Genomic DNA, 20077 nt, shown 5'->3' on the forward strand with positions numbered 1-20077 from the left:
TGTAGCTGAAGTGCTGGCCGGGAGATATTCAGTCCAGGGCGAAGCTCTGTACTATCCTGTGTGAGGGGGAATATTTATTCAGAGCAGTCCTGGACCAATTACTGGAGAAGGCCGGGGATGATAAAAAGAAATTCCCAAACCTTTGGGCCGCATCTTACCGTCGTCCATTTAATAGGAGGAGATTCGGTCAAGGGAGAAGACGTAACCCTTCACCTAATAGAGACCGTCCCAGATGGGAGGATAGAAGGAGAAGAGGTACGGGCTTCATGTTCAAACGCTCGTCGAGAGAGCGTAAAAGACAAAACCAATGACTAGCAATTCCCGTGGGGGGTAGACTGTCATCCTTCCTCCCAGCATGGCTACAGGTCACCAATAGTGACTGGGTGCGGAATGTGATATCCACCGGACTCAGGTTGGAGTTCACTCAAGTCCCACGGGATACCTTTAAACCAACACCCTTAAGGTCTTCACCCTTCGAGCAAGCGGCTTTAGAAGCAGAGGTCTTGAACCTGTGTCTAAAAAACGTTCTGATAGAGGTTCCAGAGTCTGAGAGAGGAAGAGGATTCTATTCTCCCTTATTCCTAATCCAAAAGCCGGATAAAACATTCAGAACGATTATTAATTTACGTTTCCTTAATGAATTTTTGGTTAAACGCACCTTTAAAATGGAATCCATTAGTTCTACAATAAAGATGCTGTTTGAAGGGTGTTTTATGGTGGTAGTGGACTTAAAAGACGCGTACTATCATGTGCCCATCCACGAAGATTTCCAGCAGTTCCTGAGAGTGGCGGTATCAATAGACGGTATAATCCGTCATTATCAATATAGAGCCCTTCCCTTTGGTTTCTCAGCAGCGCCCCGGGTATTTACAAAAATAGTGGCCGAGGTTATGGCTCATTTACGGGAAGTTGACATCTTAGTTATCCCAGACTTGCAGCATCGGACTGGCCCACCGGAGAACCGGTGGATTCTCCGGTGGGCCCTGGCATCTGGTGGGCCCTGGCACCTGCTGGCATACAGGGCCAGCAGTTGCCTAGAGCCCCCGCTGCTCCAGGGGCCCCCAGTCAGTGGTGTGTCGCACACCATGCAGCTGCTATGGGGGCCCCTGCCAGCGGAGCAGCAGCGGGTGTCAGGAGGCAGGAGCCCCTGTCCCCGCTGCTAAAGAGAAATGAATATTCACTGCGAAGCAGTGAATCTCATTTCAGGTCTCCACACCCCCAGAGGCCCCGCCCCCAGCCCAGTAAGCTGCTCTGCAGACTACAGCTGTAAATCAGGGCCGGCGCCGCCCTCAGTCCTCTCTGCTCCTGGCTCACAGCCAGTGCGCGATGACGTCACTACATCGCGCACCCGCTGTGTGTCTGGCAGAGGGGGCAGCTCCTGACACTGAAGCCGGCTGCCGGAATCAGCGTGGGAGCGAGGAGGAGAGGTGAGTATTGTGTTTTGTTTTGTTTTTTATATCTCTCTCGCTCTCTCTATCTGTCTCTATCTATCTCTATATCTCTATATATCTCTCTCTATCTCTCTTATATCTATCTATCTTTCTATCTATATCTATCTATCTCTATATCTATCTCTATCTATTATCTATATCTATCTATTTCTATATCTATCTCTATCTATCGCTCTATCTTTATATCTATCTTTCTATCTCTACATCTATCTCTATATCTATCTATCTATCCATCTCTATATCTATCTATCTTACTCTATCTATCTCTATATCTATTATCTCTATATTTATTATCTATCTAGCTACCATCTATATCTATCTATCTTTATCTATATATATCTCTATCTAATATCTATATCTATCTATCTCTATACCTATCTATCTATTTATCTATCCGTTATCTATCTCTATATCTTTTCTCTGTATCTATCTATCTCTATATCTATTTCTCTCGCTATCTATCGCTCTATCTCTATATCTTTCTCTATATCTATATCTATATATCTATCTCTATCTATCTCTATCTCTATATCTATTTCTCTCTATATCTATCTCTATATCTCTCTCTATAGCTATCTATCTATATATCTCTATCTATCTCTATATCTATCTCTCTGTATATCTATCTATCGCTCTATCTCTATATCTATCTTTCTATCTCTATATCTATATATCTATCTATCTTTCTCTATCTATTTATCTCTATATCTTTTCTCTGTATCTATCTCTTTCTATATCTATATCTATCTCTATATATATATATATATTATCTCTATATCTATATCTATTTCTCTCTATATCTCTCTCTATATCTATCTATCTCTATCTCTATATCTATCTCTCTGTATATCTATCTATCTTTCTATCTCTATATCTATCTTTCTCTATCTATCTATTTATCTCTATCTATTATCTATATCTATCTCTATCTATCTATCGCTCTATCTCTATATCTATCTTTCTATCTCTACATCTATCTCTATATCTGTCTTTCTATCTATCTCTATATCTATCTATTATGTCTATCTATCTAGCTATCTCTATTATCTATATCTACCTATCTCTATATCTTTCTGTCTTACTCTATCTCTATATCTATCTGTTATCTCTATATTTATTATCTATCTTTATCTATCTATCTCTATCTATTATCTATATCTCTCTATCTATTTATCGATCTCTGTATCTATCTCTCTCTATATCTATCTCTCTCTATATCTACCGCTCTCTCTATCTCTATCTATCTTTATATCTATATCTATCTATCTCTATATCTATCTATTATCTCTATATCTATCTACCTATCTATCTCTATATCTATCTCTATATCTATTTCTCTCTATATCTATCTCTATATCTCTCTCTCTATAGCTATCTATATATTATCTCTATATCTATCTATCTATATATTATCTCTATATCTATATATCTCTATATCTATCTATCTATCTCTATATCTATCTGTTATCTCTATATCCATATCTATCTCTATATCCATATCTATCTCTATATCCATATCTATCTCTATATCCATATCTATCTCTATATCTATCTATCTCTATATCTATCTTTCTATCTAACACCATATCTCTATATCTATCTCTATATCTCATTATCTATCTATCTCTATCTCTCTCTCTTTATCTATCTATTGATCTATCCATCTATCTCTATACCTATCTCTATATCTATCTATTATATCTATCTATTATCTCTATTATCTATATCTATCTATCCATCTATCTATCTAGCTATCTCTATCTATCTCTATATCTCTCTATATCTATCTATCTTTCTAACTATATCTATCTATCTCTATACATATCTCTATATCTAGATATTATCTCTATATATATATCTCTATATCTATCTTTCTATATCTGTCTCTATATCTATCTATCTCTATATCTATTATCTCTATATCTATCTATCTCTATATATATCGCTATATCTATTTTTATTTATAGCCATCTATCTATATATATTTATCTCTATATCTATCTATATATGTCTATATTATTATTATTATTATTATTATTATTATTATATCTGTATATCTCTGTCTATTATCTATCTCTATCTATTATCTATCTCTATCTATATATCTCTATATCTTTCTATCTATAGCTATCTATCTATCCATTATCTATTTTCTATCTATCTCTATATCTATCTACCTATCGATCTATCTATCTATATTTCTTTCTATATCTATCTTTATATCTATCTCTATCTATCTCTATGAATCTTTCTATCTATATCTATCCATTATCTACTTTCTATCCATTATCTACTATCTATCTCTATATCTATCTATTTCTACATCTATCTTTCTATCTATATCTATCTAACTCTATATATATATATATATATATATATATATATATATATATATATATATATATATATATATAGCATTATACCCTATGAGGGGGTGCATTATTCCCTATGAGGGGGGCAGTATTATACCCTATGAGGGGGCAGCATTATTCCCTATGAGGAGGCAGCATTATTCCCTATGAGGAGGCAGCATTATACCCTATGAGGAGGCAGCATTATACCCTATGAGGAGGGCAGCATTATTCCCTATGAGGGGGGCAGTATTATACCCTATGAGGGGGCAGTATTATACCCTATGAGGGGGCAGCATTATACCCTATGAGGGGGTGCATTATTCCCTATGAGGGGGGCAGTATTATACCCTATGAGGGGGGCAGTATTATACCCTATAAGGGGGGCAGTATTATACCCTATGAGGGGGGCAGTATTATACCCTATGAGGGGGTGCATTATACCCTATGAGGGGGTGCATTATACCCTATGAGGGGGTGCATTATACCCTATGAGGGGGTGCATTATTCCCTATGAGGGGGGCAGTATTATACCCTATGAGGGGGTGCATTATACCCTATGAGGGGGTGCATTATACCCTATCATTATACCCTATGAGGGGGGCAGTATTATACCCTATGAGGGGGGCAGTATTATACCCTATGAGGGGGTGCATTATACCCTATGAGGGGGTGCATTATACACTATCATTATACCCTATGAGGGGGGCAGTATTATATTCTATGAGATGGCTGCATTATATTCTATGAGATGGCTGCATTATATTCTATGAGGGGTCTACATTATATTCTATGAGGGGGCTGCTTTATAGTCTATGAGGGGGCTACCCCAACTCCTGCTACATAATTAAGACATGTACAACCTTATATTATACCCAGATATTAGTGTGTTTTACCGCACAATTGGTGGTCTGGTATTTAACTCTATGCAGCTACATAGTGGGCCCCAAGAATGATTTTCTCTGGTGGGCCCAAGGTGTTCCAGTCCGACGCTGCATACTTGGATGATTTTTTGATTGTGGGAAATTCAGTGGACCATTGTCTATCTCAGATTAAAAAAGCTATGTCCAGATTAGAGAACCTCGGATGGATTATAAATTACGAAAAGTCCCGATTTCAGCCCTTAAAGGTCCAGAAGTTTCTAGGCTTGCTGTTAAATTCAGAAACCCAGCAGTGTCTGTTACCCGTAGATAAATTACAGCAGATACAGCAGCAGGTTCTTCGGGCAATCGATAGACCCTCCATGACCCTCAGGCAGGCCATGTCCCTGTTAGGCTCCCTAACCTCATGTATCCCAGCGGTCAAGTGGGCACAATTCCACACTATGGCCCTTCAGAATGACGTCCTGGTTAATAGCAGAACCTTAGAGGGCTTCTTGCAGGGTCAGGTATTGCTAAGCCCCTCAACTATTACATCTCTTAGGTGGTGGCTCGATGTCGGAAATTTAGCCTCGGGGGTGCCCTGGGAGGTACAGATAACCCGCGTAATAACCACAGACTCTAGTCCTTGGGGTTGGGGGGCCCATATGGGGGACATAGTGGTACAGGGACAGTGGAACTCCGATGCTGAGATCTCATCTAACCAGAGGGAGCTGCTGGCGATTGAATTGGCTATTAAAAAACTCATTATGTATCTACAGGGCCATCATGTGAGGATATTTTCGGACAACCAGGTAGCGGTAGCCTATGTCAACCACCAAGGTGGAACCCGCTCCAACGCCCTGATGCGGATAACGGAACGTCTCCTTCAGATAGCAGAGATCATAAGTTGAGGATCCAAGAAAAGCACTTCTGAGCATCCGCGCTGCTTTAGTGATAAGTATTCTTCAGAAATCCATATAAATCTTTCAAGTTCTTTATTATATGTACATATAATAAAGAACTTGAAAGATTTATATGGATTTCTGAAGAATACTTATCACTAAAGCAGCGCGGATGCTCAGAAGTGCTTTTCTTGGATCCTCAACTTATGATACCTAGTGGACGCTGTCCACCTGCACGAGCTCTGCAGCAGCTATATGACTGCAACAAACGTTGAGAGTGGTTGTGTCTGAACACAACCCATAAAGGGTGAGTACTCCAGAGTACTTTTATATTTTAATTGATTTATACCAGGTGAAGCCCTATGTCTGCGCCCCCGCCCTTGTTTTCTCTTATTCAGATAGCAGAGAAAAATTTTCTATCTTTAACCGCGCTCCACATCAGCGGAAAAGACAATGTGAAGGCAGACTTTCTAGGCCGCAGGGCCCTAAGGCAGGGAGAATGGGCCTTAAACTCAGACATCTACAATCAGATTGTCCGCAAATGGGGTCGACCAGAGGTGGACCTCTTTGCCACCAAGGAAAACAGGAAGGAAAAAACTTTCTGTTCCCTAAATCCCAGGGAAAATCCACTGGCAGTGGACGCCCTCCTAATAAAATGGGACTTTTCGCTGGCTTACGCCTTTCCGCCTTTGAACCTTCTACCTCTGGTAGTGAGGAAGATCAGGGAAGACGGGGCAAGAGTCATATTGATTGCCCCCTTCTGGCCCAGAAGGACCTGGTTTGCATGGTTGAGGACCATGTCAGTAGGCGATCCTTGGGTACTGCCGAACCTTCCAGATCTCCTCTACCAGGGGCCAGTCAACCACCCACAAGTAGTGGGACTCCGTTTGACGGCATGGTGTTTGAGAGGACACTATTGAGGGATAGAGGGTTCTCAGAAAATGTAATCAATACACTCCTAAAAAGTAGGAAACAAACCACCACAGGTATATATGCTAGAACCTGGAGGCGATTCCTGTCCACCTGTGAGCTTAATATCAGGGATGGAATACCTGTAAAACAGATCCTAGAATTCCTCCAGAGGGTTCTCGAGTTGGGCCTTTCCACTAGCACATTGAAAGTGCAAGTTTCAACTTTAGGGGCCCTATTTGCATGCGACATTGCCGGTAACCATTGGGTAGCGAGATTCATTAAGGCAGTTACCAGATCAAGACCCATACTCAAAGATAGGTGTATGCCTTGGGGCTTAAATTTAGTCCTGACAGCCTTGACAGAGAAACCGTTTGAACCTCTGGATTCTGCTTCACTAAAGATGATATCACTTAAGACAGCCTTTTTGGTAGCAATAACATCTGCACGTAGAATAGGCGACATACAGGCACTTTCCAGATTACCTCCATACACAGAATTCTTACAGGATAGAGTAATCCTAAGGCCAGACCCGGCATACCTTCCCAAGGTAGCATCTCATTTTCATAGGACACAAGAGATAGTTCTGCCTTCCTTCCTCCCTAATCCAACTAATCCTAAAGAACAAAGACTTCAGACTCTAGATGTTAAGAGATGCCTACTTAAATATTTAGCAGCCACAGATCCTTGGAGGAAGGAGAACGCATTATTTTTATCCTTCCAAGGTCCCAGGAAAGGGTATAGAGTGTCAAAGCGCACGTTAGCAAGGTGGATTAGGGAGGCTATCTCTCTTGCCTACACAACAGGTGGCGGTCCGGCTCCACAGAACCTGAGGGCGCATTCCACCCGTGCCATGGCATCATCCTGGGCAGAGAGATCGGGAGTATCAATTGACCAGATATGTAAGGCGGCCACCTGGTCATCTCCTTCTACCTTTTTTAACCACTATCGGTTAGACATAGGTGCCTCCTCAGATCTCACCTTCGGGCTAAGGGTGCTGCAGGCTGTAGTCCCTCCCTAATTTAGTTTACATCTCTGTAATTCTCTCGTGGTGCTCTCTCATGGGAGTCCGAATAAAGTATTAAGTTACGTACCGGTAACGGTATTTTTCGGAAGCCCATGACAGCACCCTTAGTTCCCTCCCTTGTTCACGTAGAAGGGTGCACCCCTTTAGAGGATTGTTTTTGCGAGTTCACCTTATGTGGGAGATGGTTTAAAGAATTGTAAATAGGATAGATAGGTTGTATATATTGTGTATATGCGGTGTACTAACCATGGTAGCCTCTCAAGCTCTGTAATCCAACTGATGCGTGGGAGAGGTGCCGCCCTTTTTGTATCTGTAGGTTTCCTGTTCCCGAAGGGCGGATCTCCTCTCTCGTGGTGCTGTCATGGGCTTCCGAAAAATACCGTTACCGGTACGTAACTTAATACTTTTTTGTGCACCGAGCTGACATTTTTAATGATACCATTTTAGTGCAGACACAATCTTTTAATCGCCCATTATTGCATTTTAATTCAATGTCACTGCAATCAAAAAAACATAATTGTGGCGTTTTGACTTTTTTTCGCACTACGCCATTCCGCGATCAGGTTAATCCTTTTTTTATTGATAGATCGGGTGATTTTGAACGTGACAATACCAAACATGTTTATGTTTGATTTTATTTGTACTGTTTTATTTTGAATGGGGCGAAAGGGGGGTGATTTGAATTTTTATATTTTTTTCATTTTTTTAATATTTTTAAACACTTTTTTTTTTAACTTTTGGCATGCTTCAATAGTCTCTATGGGAGACTAGAAGCTGCCACAACCCGATTGACTCTGCTACATACAACCGATCATCAGATCGCCTCAATATAGCAGATTTACTCACTTACTATGAGCACCGACCACTGGGTGGCGCTCATAGCAAGCTGGCACTAACAACCATAGACGTTTCCAGACCTCCGGTTGTCATGCCAACACACCGGTGACCCGCGATCACGTGACGCGGGTCACTGGTGGGTGTATTTCTGGCGTGATTGCCAGAAACGCTTGTTAAATGCCACTGTCAGAATGTTACCCGGTTAATAGCCGCAGGTGGATCGCGATTCCACCCGCGGTTATTGCGGGCACATGTCAGCTGTTCAAAACAGCTGACATGTTCTGGGAAAGATGTGGGCTCACCAACAGAGCCCACATCAAAGGGACGGATGTACTACAGTATTACGCCTGATGTCGGACAGGGTTTAAAGTTTGTATAAAAAAGGAGCAAAAATGCAACATGTGAGCATAGCCTTAATTTGCACAAATCCATGAAAATGATGTTCCAGGACCTTATCTGTTACAGTCAAAGAAAAGGACAAGGCTGAGGTAGGGCTGCGTGGTGGGACAGATGGGGACCGGATTAGTACACTGGAGAGACCTCCAAGAATAATATCAAATTGATTCATACAAAATAAATTTGTAACAAAATTCAAGTGAACAGATAAAATCAAATTTTGTCACATTCGCTCATCACTATACAGTAGATAAGTATAGACAATGAAAAATGATTCTTCCCTAGGTTTTTTTTCCATAACTCTGGCTCCACAATGAAGTTAGTTATGTTAACAGTTTACTTGCCAGTTCCTTCGAATTTGGGGCTGGGTCAAAGGTGTAGGAGTAGGGGTACAGTAACAGCTGGGAGTATGAATGGATACTTATGTAGGCTTTGATTGACTTTAGACGGTTGGAGATGAAATTGGCTACATTCTTTGTTTCTTCCTCAGACCCTGGTGACTTTCCACAGTAGATTTCAGTGCAGGGAAAATCTGACGATCCAATCTCTACAAGACACAAATGAACTTCTGTTAATATTTTGGATCATGTGAAATATATTTTGAGTAATTTTGCCACTTTATCAGAGGCACCTGCCATTTCACTATTGGAGAGTCTGTGACCTGAGGAGAGCAACATAAAATCAAGTGAGCAAGATTTCTGTGGATCATCTTCAGTATGAATCCACATTAGAATGGCAAAATCAAACAATCTGACAGACTTAGAATGAGGCAAGGTCATCAGTGCTAGATTAGCCTGGGCCAGTTGTTCAAAACTACCTTGTGGGGTTTTCTCATGCAACACGGTTGACAGTAAACCTCAAATATTGGTGTTGTATGTCTGCACTCAGTATATCGAGACAGGACAAAGAAACATTCTTTGGAATCTTGAAGGGATTTTACTCAAGGCGACCATTAACCAGAATGGTTCAAATTGGATGGGAGTAACAGTTTCCAGGCAGAGGTTCATTATAAGGTTTTAATCAAGCTTCTTTCCATTAAACAGAATCACTTCTCTCCATACAATGCTTCCAGCAAACATATACAGTATGAAAGTCTCTTAACGGACAATTTCTCTTCACACACTGTCTACATACAGAAAACCACAATAACTTCATCATGAAGTGAGGTGAAGGCCAGGGGGTGGATGAGTCTGGTGTCTGCTCACTCACACTCATATCTTGAAGCAACAGTGATTGCTCCTGGCTGTCCTGACTCCCTCTATGCTTCCAGCAGTCACTTCCCTGACAGAACTAGTCTTGACTGCTTACCATAGTTCAGTCTGACAGGAGACTCTCACATTGCTTCTTCCTACAGGTCCCCAAAAACTTTCCCAGAAACCCCCAGGGCTGTGCTAACCACTCCTGCTCTCCTGTAACCACTTTCACCCTCCTAGTTGCTGGATGATTCTAAATCATGAATGCAGCTTCTATTTGTCACACTCTACTAACTTAATGTCATCCCTGACATTCCTCTTTGTTCTGGTTGGTCTAACCAGTCCTTAGGAGCTGTTCTCCCTTAGTCATCCAAGGTCGGCATCTATAATTTTTCCTTGCTGTGGGATGTCTACCAGACCCAAGGTTTCAGTATCACTGGTTCTGACAACTGTTTTCCCCTGTAACTACCCTTTTGGGTAAGGCAATGAATGCTGTGTAATCCTGTGTACATGTTAAACATTGTTAATTTGGCATTAAATTTTAAAACATTAACAACAACAACCTTATTCCAACTTTTGCTTGAAGGTCTCAAACAACTTAAACAATCAGCATGTCTTCAGCTGGAGCTCTTCTTCCATCTTCAAACAGCTCAGGCTAGCTAGTATCAAGTACTTTTACCAATCTTTGTTACTACAAAGTCTTTTAGTTTAAGTTAAGGCAAAGAATATATTCACTAAGGTAAAGTCTTCTGTAAAGTACATTGCTGGCAGATACCACTCAGGTTGGCTTACATAATCAGTAGGCAGCAATACCTGTTTCAACTTGACAGACCTTGGAACTTTACTTGGTTCACCTAGTGCAGGGGTCTCAAACTCGCAGCCCGCGGGCCAACTGCGGCCCTCGGGACAATAGTTTGCGGTCCTCACCTCGGCCGGGATCACATATGCGAGAAACACGGCCGAGTCTCGCATGTGAAATCCCAGTCACACGCAGTACCGCTCATTAAGGTCATGACTATGGACGCCACTCCACTCTCATAGGTGTGGCGCCCATATTTATGAGCTTAATGAGTGGTACCACGTGACGTGTGACCGCACGCTCATACAGGAAGAAGATGTTGGCGCTGGACCATCGGATCTGCATCAGGAGGAGGTGAGTATGATGATGGCTAGACAGTCACAGCAGCCTGCTGTCAGCAGGCAAGGCATATGAGTCACACTCACAACACATGCAGCAGGAGCAGCCGAGCAGGGACCGGACCGCGCCACAGACTCAGGTGCGCCCTGTTCAGAATGAGCGGTGGGGCGGGGCAGCATATTGCTCTCGGAATGTTTTTGTAAGAGCTTTTCTTGTGGAAAACCTGATGCGGCCCAGCCTCACCCAGATTCTACCTCCAGCGAGCCCCTGGGTAAACTGAGTTTGAGACCCCTGACCTAGTGTATCTTAGGTCAGCATCATTGGTCTTCTCACTTCTCGAGTCAAAGCCCTCCTTCTGGATTGTTTCTCTGATAATACGGATTCTTCAGTTACGGGGGTTCATTTCCAGATTCCACATTCATTTCCAGTACTTCCTTCGATGCTTTTGGAACTATATCCGTTGGTTCATGTTTTTGTCCTTCTGTCGAAACATTGTTTCTGTAAGGTCTGGTGATTCCAATATTCCTAGGTTCCTAACGATATCTTTGGCAACTAGTGTTTGATCACTAGACCTGAAATGAATTTCAGTTGTGTTTCTTGGTATGAACTCTGGAGCTTCAGGGCTTAGTTCAGTTTCATGAGGATGGTAAGTATCACTTCTTGTCGGTATGCGAAGTACAAAAGTATGGTATTCTTCATCTGAACTCTCAAGATCACTGTCTATCTCAGAAGCTTCGGTCTGTGGTAGTCTCTCAGTTGATCTTGGTCGACGTTAATCCACTTCCAGGATGTCTTGTTGTGGTGGGAGGTAATCACAGGGTAATAGCAAATTCTGATGTACTAGTCTTGTTTTATTGTCTTCCGTTTCCAATTTGATTTCATAAACTGGGCTGTCATCGGACTTCCACTTAACGACCACATACACCTTGTCTTCCCAGTATGAACAAAATATTCCTGGATCACCTTTCTCACATACATGCTTGACAAACACACAAATTCCAGGTGTCAATTCTGCTCCATGACATTTTCGATCATAGTATTATTTTCTCTTATTTTGCCCTTCTGTACGGGGGTGGCAGGTCCCCTAAGTTGTGCCCTCTCCTCTTTCCGTGTGACCCCCCCGTGCACCTTATATAAATATGTTATGTGTTCTTAATGTATTGTGCTATGTTTGCCTGGTCCTAATGTTTACTATTGTAATGTACTGTATGTAGCTCTGTTTTAAAATTAGGGAAAGAGCTAAGTAACTTAAGGGACTGGGTCAGCAGCCTCGAGGGAAGATGAAGCTGCTGCTTCCCAGTCAGAAAGCCCTGGCACTTTGGCGAGGGCAGATGTTGGTGACAGAAGGGGCATTGCCAGACTCCCGGGATGGGAGAGATCTGCTGTCCCGGACCAAGGATTTATATGGACTGAGGGATTACAACACAGGCCACAAGGACTTGGGAAGGGCCTGTGCTGAAGGGGTCTCAAGCGCCCAGATGCCAGCAATTGTACTACTGCGAATCTCGGCCACTGTGGACGTTGTGGGTACACCGCAGCAAGAGTCAGGGAGACAGCAGGAAGCCAGTGTTGAAATTGTATTTTTGTCCATCCTTCATAATTATTCAATAAAAGTTGTTTTTCCCTGTTGGAGTACAGCTGCATTCCGGATTTTTAATTGCCTGGACTGCTGTGACCAGAGGAAGAGAAGGTAACCTGTGGGGAAAAGCTGCGTTGGTACCGTCTGTCTATGTACAAGGACCCGGTGGGGAGCTCACTGACCATTTGCTCAGTGGACTCTGTCTATGTACAGTACCTTTAAATAACCCAGCCGCAACTACCCCCCGGGCCCCGTTGCTACACTTCCATGACCTGTTTTGATGATTTGCAGTATACTTTTGTCATATGTTCTTTCCATTTCTGAACCTATTCAGGGTATGTCTTTTAAGTATCTGAAACCGGAGTATCAATCATTACATTGATTGGTAGTCTTGGAGATTGACCAAACAACAGGAAGAATGGTAAATAACCTGTTGCTTCGCTCATGGTAAAATTGTAGGCATGCACCACTTTTGATAGAGAACTCTACCAGTTCTTCTTCTCATTTACTGTCGATGCTGAGAAGTTTTGACAGCCATGTATGGTTGAAACATTCCCTAACTTGGCAAAGAGCTGGTACTCAAATTCTCTTTCCTGGTCATGGTGTAATTTTGTTGGTTACCCAAACTCCAGAGCAAAGTCATAAAGTCATTGAAGGTTTTCTCCATGGCTGACTTATTTGTGGTTGCATATGCTTGAGCAAATCGAGTAAAATGGACACCACTAAGGTGTATTCATATCCACCCTTGGACTTCTCGAGATGCAAAAAGTCTATTGAAACCATCTCAAATGGGTAGGTAATTTGAATATTGCCCATAGGTGTCCAAGATGTTGCATTAGGGCACTTGTCTTTCAAACAATAACACACTCTCTTGTCACATACCTTTTGATATCTTTCTGCATATACATTGAGAAGAAATGTTCACAAACCAGGTTCGTAGTCCTTTCTACTCCTAAATGTCCCATATTTTTGTGGAGTTCTTTGAAAACCAATCAATTGTATGTTCCAGGTGGTACTAACTGTTGTTTCTGTCCTCTTTTGTGATACAGGATACAGGATACCATCTGCACTGAGGTAGTGCTTAGCTCATTCCTTAAATAAGACAGCTACTGCTGGTGACTCAGTACCTCTCTCTCACCTCCTCAGAAACCGATTTTTATCCATATAAGGTAGAAATCTGCCAGTTATTTGGTCTTCCTGTTGTGATTCCTGGATCATTTATTTTGGACATTCTCTTTCACGGTAGTGGCCACAGTCAACGGATTCCACTGTGATGTGCATTCCCCATGCTGGACTTGTACTGCTTAGGGGTGCTCACAATAGCTTTTAGACTGACTACTTCAGAGCCGTCTTGCATGAACTCCTCAGGCTCTAACAGCATTCTCAAGAATCCATCTGCATCCGTATTGCATTTTCCTGGCATGTACTTGATGCTGAAGTTGAAGTCAACTAGTTCAGCTATCCATCTCTGACCTGTAGCAAACTCTTGACTGTTAAAAAGATAAACTCTAAATGGTTGACAGCCCATTTCAAGAACTGGAATTCTAGTTTCTCAGAATGTAGATGGTAATTCTTCTCAGAGTCTGTCAGTATTCTGGAATGTAGCTGATGACTCTCAATTTGCCATTTTAGTGCTGATACAGGGTAGCTTCAAGTCCCACTTGAGAGGCATCTATGTTACAAAGTAGTCCACTAGTTCTTCCAATACTTCCAGATAATTGGTTGCTGAGCAGAAACTGTGTTTCTTTCTTTGAGCCAAACCCTACCCATGTTCTTTTTCTTCTCCACTGATGTTCCTGAATTTGTTGCCCCCCTCCCCCCAAGAGGAGTTACAATGAAGCTACAATCCGGGAAAAGTTCTTGATGTAAGCTCTGTAGGACAAGAGGAATCTAGGATCTTCCTCAGCTACTCCACAGTAGATGGATGCTTGTCTTTTAAGGCCATTAACCGAGCAATTTCCGCTGGGTCCATGATGTATCCATCTCCGGAGATGATTTTTCATCCCTGGATCCCAGGAATTAAATTTGTCTCTTGAACAGTTCACACTTCTTTGAGGTTAGCTTGATTCCATGATGCTGATGGAGCACAGTTCTCACGTGTTCAACACCCTCGGCGAAGGACTTGCACTGTACCATAGTGTCATCTAGGTAAGGCTTTCAAGTATCATCCCTTAACACCCCTAGACATGCTTCCATACTCCTCTGGAATTCTGCCAGAGCAGAGCTGAGCCCAAATGATATACATATGGATTCGTAATATCCCAATAGTGTGATGAATGCTTTCAAGGGTCTATTGGATTCTTCGACACAACTTTGGTGGTACGCCTTACCCCGATCAAGACACACAATTTCTCTTCACACAGTGTCTTTACACAGAGTAGCACTTTACCTTCATCATGCAGTGAGGTGGAGCAAGGGAGGGGGGATGAGTCTGGTGTCGGCTCTCTCACACTCTTGAAGCAACAATGATCGCTCCTGGCTTTCCTGACTGCCTCTATGCTTCCAGCAGTCACTTCCCTTGAAAAAACTCCTCTTGGCAGCTTATCTTAGTTCAGTCTGACATGAGACTCTCTCACACTGCTTCTGTTGCAGGTCCCGGACGCAGCAACTTTCCCAGAATACACCCCATAGTCATATACAGCTCTGGCAAAAATTAAGAGACCACCACATCAAAACCCTGTCATGGGCAGCCCAATCTCCAGACCTGAACCCCTTTGAAAACCTCTGGAATGTAGTCAAGAGGATGATGGATAGTCACAAGCCATCAAACAAAGAAGAACTGCTTTAATTTTTGCAAAAGGAGCAGTGTGAAAGACTGGTGGAAAGCATGCCAAGATGCATGACAGCTATGAATAAAAATCATGGTTATTCCACGAAATATTGATCTCTGAACTCTTCCTGAGTTAAAACATTAGTATTGTTGTTTTTAAATGACTGTGAACATGTTTTATTTGCATTATCTGAGGTGTGAAAGCACTGGTTAATTTATTTAATTTTGTCCATTTCTCTTTTTTTTTTTATAGAATAAAAGAACAATTTACATTTTACTCAAAAATATACCTATAAAGAGAAAAATCAGACAAACTGAACATTTTGCAGTGGTCTCTTAATTTTTGCCAGAGCTATATAGCAGTATAATGCACCTCATAGTGATATATAGTAGTATAATACACCCCATAATCATATATAGTAGTATAATGCACACAGTCATATATAGTGGTATAATGCATCCCATATTCATATATCGTAGTATAATGTACCCCATAGTCATATATAGTGGTATAATGCATCCCATAATCATATATAGTAGTATAATGTACCTCTTAGTGATATTCAGTAGTATAATGCATCCTATAATCATATATAGCAGTATGACCACTTATTTAAAAAAAATATATAAATAAATACTCTATTCACCTTCCCTTCATTCCCGTGCCATGTGCATCCTGTTGGCAGCTGACTTCGGAGCGGAACGGGAGCATATGATGTCACTGCCATGCACCCCGGCATGCCAACATCAGCTGCTGGCCTCTGAATGGCTGGCAGCATGTATTGCAAGGACTGACCCAATGGGACTGTCCACAGCAATACATCTATACACTTCTTAGGACGCACATCCAGTTGAAGTTTCTGCTAGCGTCGGCGGGCCCCTGATCCTCCGGGCTTGGTTGCAGCGGCGAACACAGTCATTAAGCACCTGTGTGGAAGAATATTTGGACAGAAGGGCCTTACTAATCATTGTGACCAACTAAGTTCATGCCTTTATAGCAGCCGTTTACTCTATGTCAGGAGAACCCTTTCATCAGGACAGTGCACCATGCCACAAGGGCTATATTGCTTCAAGACACATGACAACAAATTTTTTCTTCTAGTCCATAGATCTGTATTCTATAGAATATCTCCGGGACAAGGTAGAACTTGATGTCACTGCATCCATCTACAAAACTAGATGGGAACCTCTAATAATGACGGCAGCCATACGCTATTTTTTTTCCCTGAGGAAGCCACAATTGTGGCGATACGTGTGGGAACCTATCCCACACTTTCTTTCTCCTTATCTCCAGGGCCCTGGCTCAGATTCTATGATCCACACTCACTTTGGTGTGTGAGCGTACCTCAGCCCAAGAATGGGTTTGTCATCTTCCCTAAAATTTGTGTGTTACTAGTTTTCCATCGTTGGCCATTGTTGAGGGACCTGTATTTAACAGGCTAATTATTTTCCTCTCATATGCCTTTTCTTGTGTTTCTCTGGGCCCATATGGTACTACTTTTATGCACTTTATAGCCATTGAGGATTTTTGTCATCTTTTCTAAAATCTGTGTGCTATTAGTTCTTTACTTTTGGCCATTGTTGAGGGACCTGTATTTAACAGGCTAATTACTCTCCTCTCATATACCTTTTTTTTTTCTTCTGTGGTTCTCTGGGCCCATATGGTATTTCTTATATGCACTGTATAGCCACTGAGGAATTATCTGATGCTGTTACATATGTGTTATATTTTTGCTTCTTCAGCTATACAGGATTTATTCTTGGTCATTTATATATATGTGTAATACCTTTGACAGTAGCTTTAATGTACTTACCTTGTTCCTGGGGAGATTAGTCGGTGTGGTAAGTCACTGCTTCTATAAGGCATGACTCATTTTAGGTCCTTTTTGTATTTTAAATGTTTTTAATATGTATTGTGTGCTTTTTTATTTTTGTAATATTGTCTAATAAAGTTTCACTATTCTTTATATACAATTGAGGTGCTCCTTTATATATGGGCATGATCTATCTCTTGCTCTTCCAGCTCAACATCTCGCACCTGCACAGTGGAATCAGACACCTGTGAGGGCATGCCTTACAGTGTGTTAATGCACAGCCAGGAAGCTGGTGACATTGAAGTAAAACTTTGTACAGTGCCAAATTATGCATTACACTGTCCATACCTCCCAACTGACTGCTTTGGAGAAACTGTCCTCACTGTGGTCTGGCAACCAGGTGGGTATTCTGTGGCCATTGCACGGGAGCCCTGGGAACCGCCTCATCTTCAGGCATCCTCTTTTGATTAGCTGTCTGGCACGAAGTTCTGTGTGCTTCATGACGCAGCGATGACATTGTGCCAGGCTGGCTTATCAAAAAGAGGAGCCATGGTTCCATCAGGTTGGAGGCGGTTTGCAGGGCTCCCTCAAGCGGCCACACAATTTTGACCTTGTTGCTGGAACAGGGTCCTGCGAATCGTTCCACTCATCTCTAGTTCCTACTTTTGATGCTGATTGCTCCATTCATCTTTGCTTCCAAATTGTCACTTTTTTCACTTGATTATTAGATTTACATTAATTTATCATATCTCTCCAGAAAGCATTTGCTTGGTTTATATCTATATATTATACAGTAAAGGGTATATTACTTCATGATTTGTAGATATTTTAACAGTAAATATCTCTAAATTCAGATGATTTTTGTGCTGATATGCAGACAAAAAGCTGTTTGAGGGCAGAGATGTGACCATAAGTGTCTCTCTTTGCCCATACAAATGATTAAGAACTTTGTTATGAATTATATATTGGTTTCTTACCGCACCATGAGATGTTAAAGTTCCTGTTGAGGTCTGTGCCAATACAGGGTCCATCTGATGCTGGTGAGCGATTCTTTCTCCACATACGATCCTATAAAATGTATTTTTGTTTTTACAGATTATATGTTTGTGTTGGTCGAGGCCAATTGTATGTGATCTCGACATTAGTTTTAAGAAGTTATTACCTTTGTCCAGGTATAAATATAACCATCTATGTTAATTACAGGGAGAATGTAGAAGTTCAAGTTTGTCAATAGTTTCTTTATTCCTTTATCTTTGGAATAACCTGAAACAAGCTGAAGAGGAATGATTTACACAGTCATAAGATTATTAAAATTTTTCCTAGATATCTAACCACAACTCAATACATTTTGGTAAACCAACCTACATACATGAAACATACTCATGAGGCTATGTGTCCACGATCCGGAAGGAGCAGCGTTTTGGATGCATCGTATTCTGAACCATGCGGATTTACTGCGTCCAGTACATTCTATTGTGGAAATTTCTGTTACGGATATGCAATGACATGCTGTGGATGTCATTGCATGTCAATTTCCGTGGGTGATCTCCAGGTGCACATAGACGCACAGTGGACATGAGGTTTCTACAAATCCCATTCACTATGCTGGAACATCTGGTTGCTGTGGTTTTGACGCTGCATAAATATGTCCGCATGCGGCCTGCATACATATCTTTAACATTGGGTACGCAGGCCTTGCAGATGTATGCGGATGCGTCGTTTTGACCCTGCGGCGACCCACGTCGAACGCAACAAGTTTCAATTTTGATTCGGTCGCCGCATCGTAAAAACGACGCATGTGGAGGCATCCGCATACATCAGCACGGCTTGCATACCCAATGTTAAATATAGGTACGCAGGCCGCATGCGGACGTAGGTGGAGCTGACCGGAGGAGGTGCGTCAGTGGGCGCAGCTTCACAGAGGAAGTCCACAGCCCTCCGCAGCTCGGCCATCCACAAATGTGAACCTAGCCTTACCTGTTGAACCCCCAACATTTCAGAAATCACAGCGGAGGTGTGCATTCTTGGCCTCTTCTCCATTTATTGTCTACAGGACTGCTGAGTGCAGTACTTGACTATTTCCAGCAGTTCCACTGACAATGGATGCATTGGAGGCCGAGCATGAGCACCTCCACCCCATGCAGTATAAGTCTGTCCTCAGGGTTCAAGAGCCTTAATCTCAGAACCGCTGGAGGTCCATGAGGTTAGAACCCTAATGATCAGCAGATTATTTCCTATACCATAGATAAGGGATATCATGTTATTTTGGGAATTACCCATAAGTAGATTCTAGAAGAATTTAGCAAGACCTTGACCATGGTTTGTTGGAAGGGCAGCTGACATTCTATTAACATGTTAGAAAGCATTATCCATGATCAAGCTAGTAACTTCTGGATAAGAGTAACACATATCCAACAAATCTTTTCACTTATGGAAGGGTAAGAAGTGTAATGTCAGTAAGCGCTGTGTTTGCGATTGGTATTTTCATTGAGCAATACTTATTTTCCCAGACTTGGCACATGTGCTGTTATTTACCAACAATACACCAGGACAAACATTGCCGCAAATAAGAACAAAAAATATTTCCATTATTATGACAAAAAATATTTATGGAACACAGATCTGAAGACATAAAGCAAATAAGAGTTGAGAAGGTTTGGCCAAAATGAGCAAATGTATTTGATAAAATTTTACTAAAAGTAATTTTTCAGTAGGATAAACCTTTCTAAGCCGTTTATATGGCCACGTGGGTCATAGGAAGCTGAATAAAATGATATCTTGGTATCTGTGATCCGAAGTCTAAAGGTACTGTCACACTTAGCGATGCACCAGCGATCCCGACCAGCGATA

General features: G+C 41.8%; 1 pseudogene; it reads right to left on the reverse strand.

Moving 5' to 3' along the window:
• The window catches only part of LOC141095197 (carboxypeptidase B-like), an 85206-nt pseudogene that overhangs the window by 6059 nt on the left and 59070 nt on the right, over nt 1–20077 (reverse strand).

The sequence above is a fragment of the Dendrobates tinctorius genome, unplaced genomic scaffold (genome assembly GCF_039654945.1).
Source record: "Dendrobates tinctorius isolate UK_male_01 unplaced genomic scaffold, ASM3965494v1 ptg000069l, whole genome shotgun sequence".
Classification (NCBI taxonomy): domain Eukaryota; kingdom Metazoa; phylum Chordata; class Amphibia; order Anura; family Dendrobatidae; genus Dendrobates; species Dendrobates tinctorius.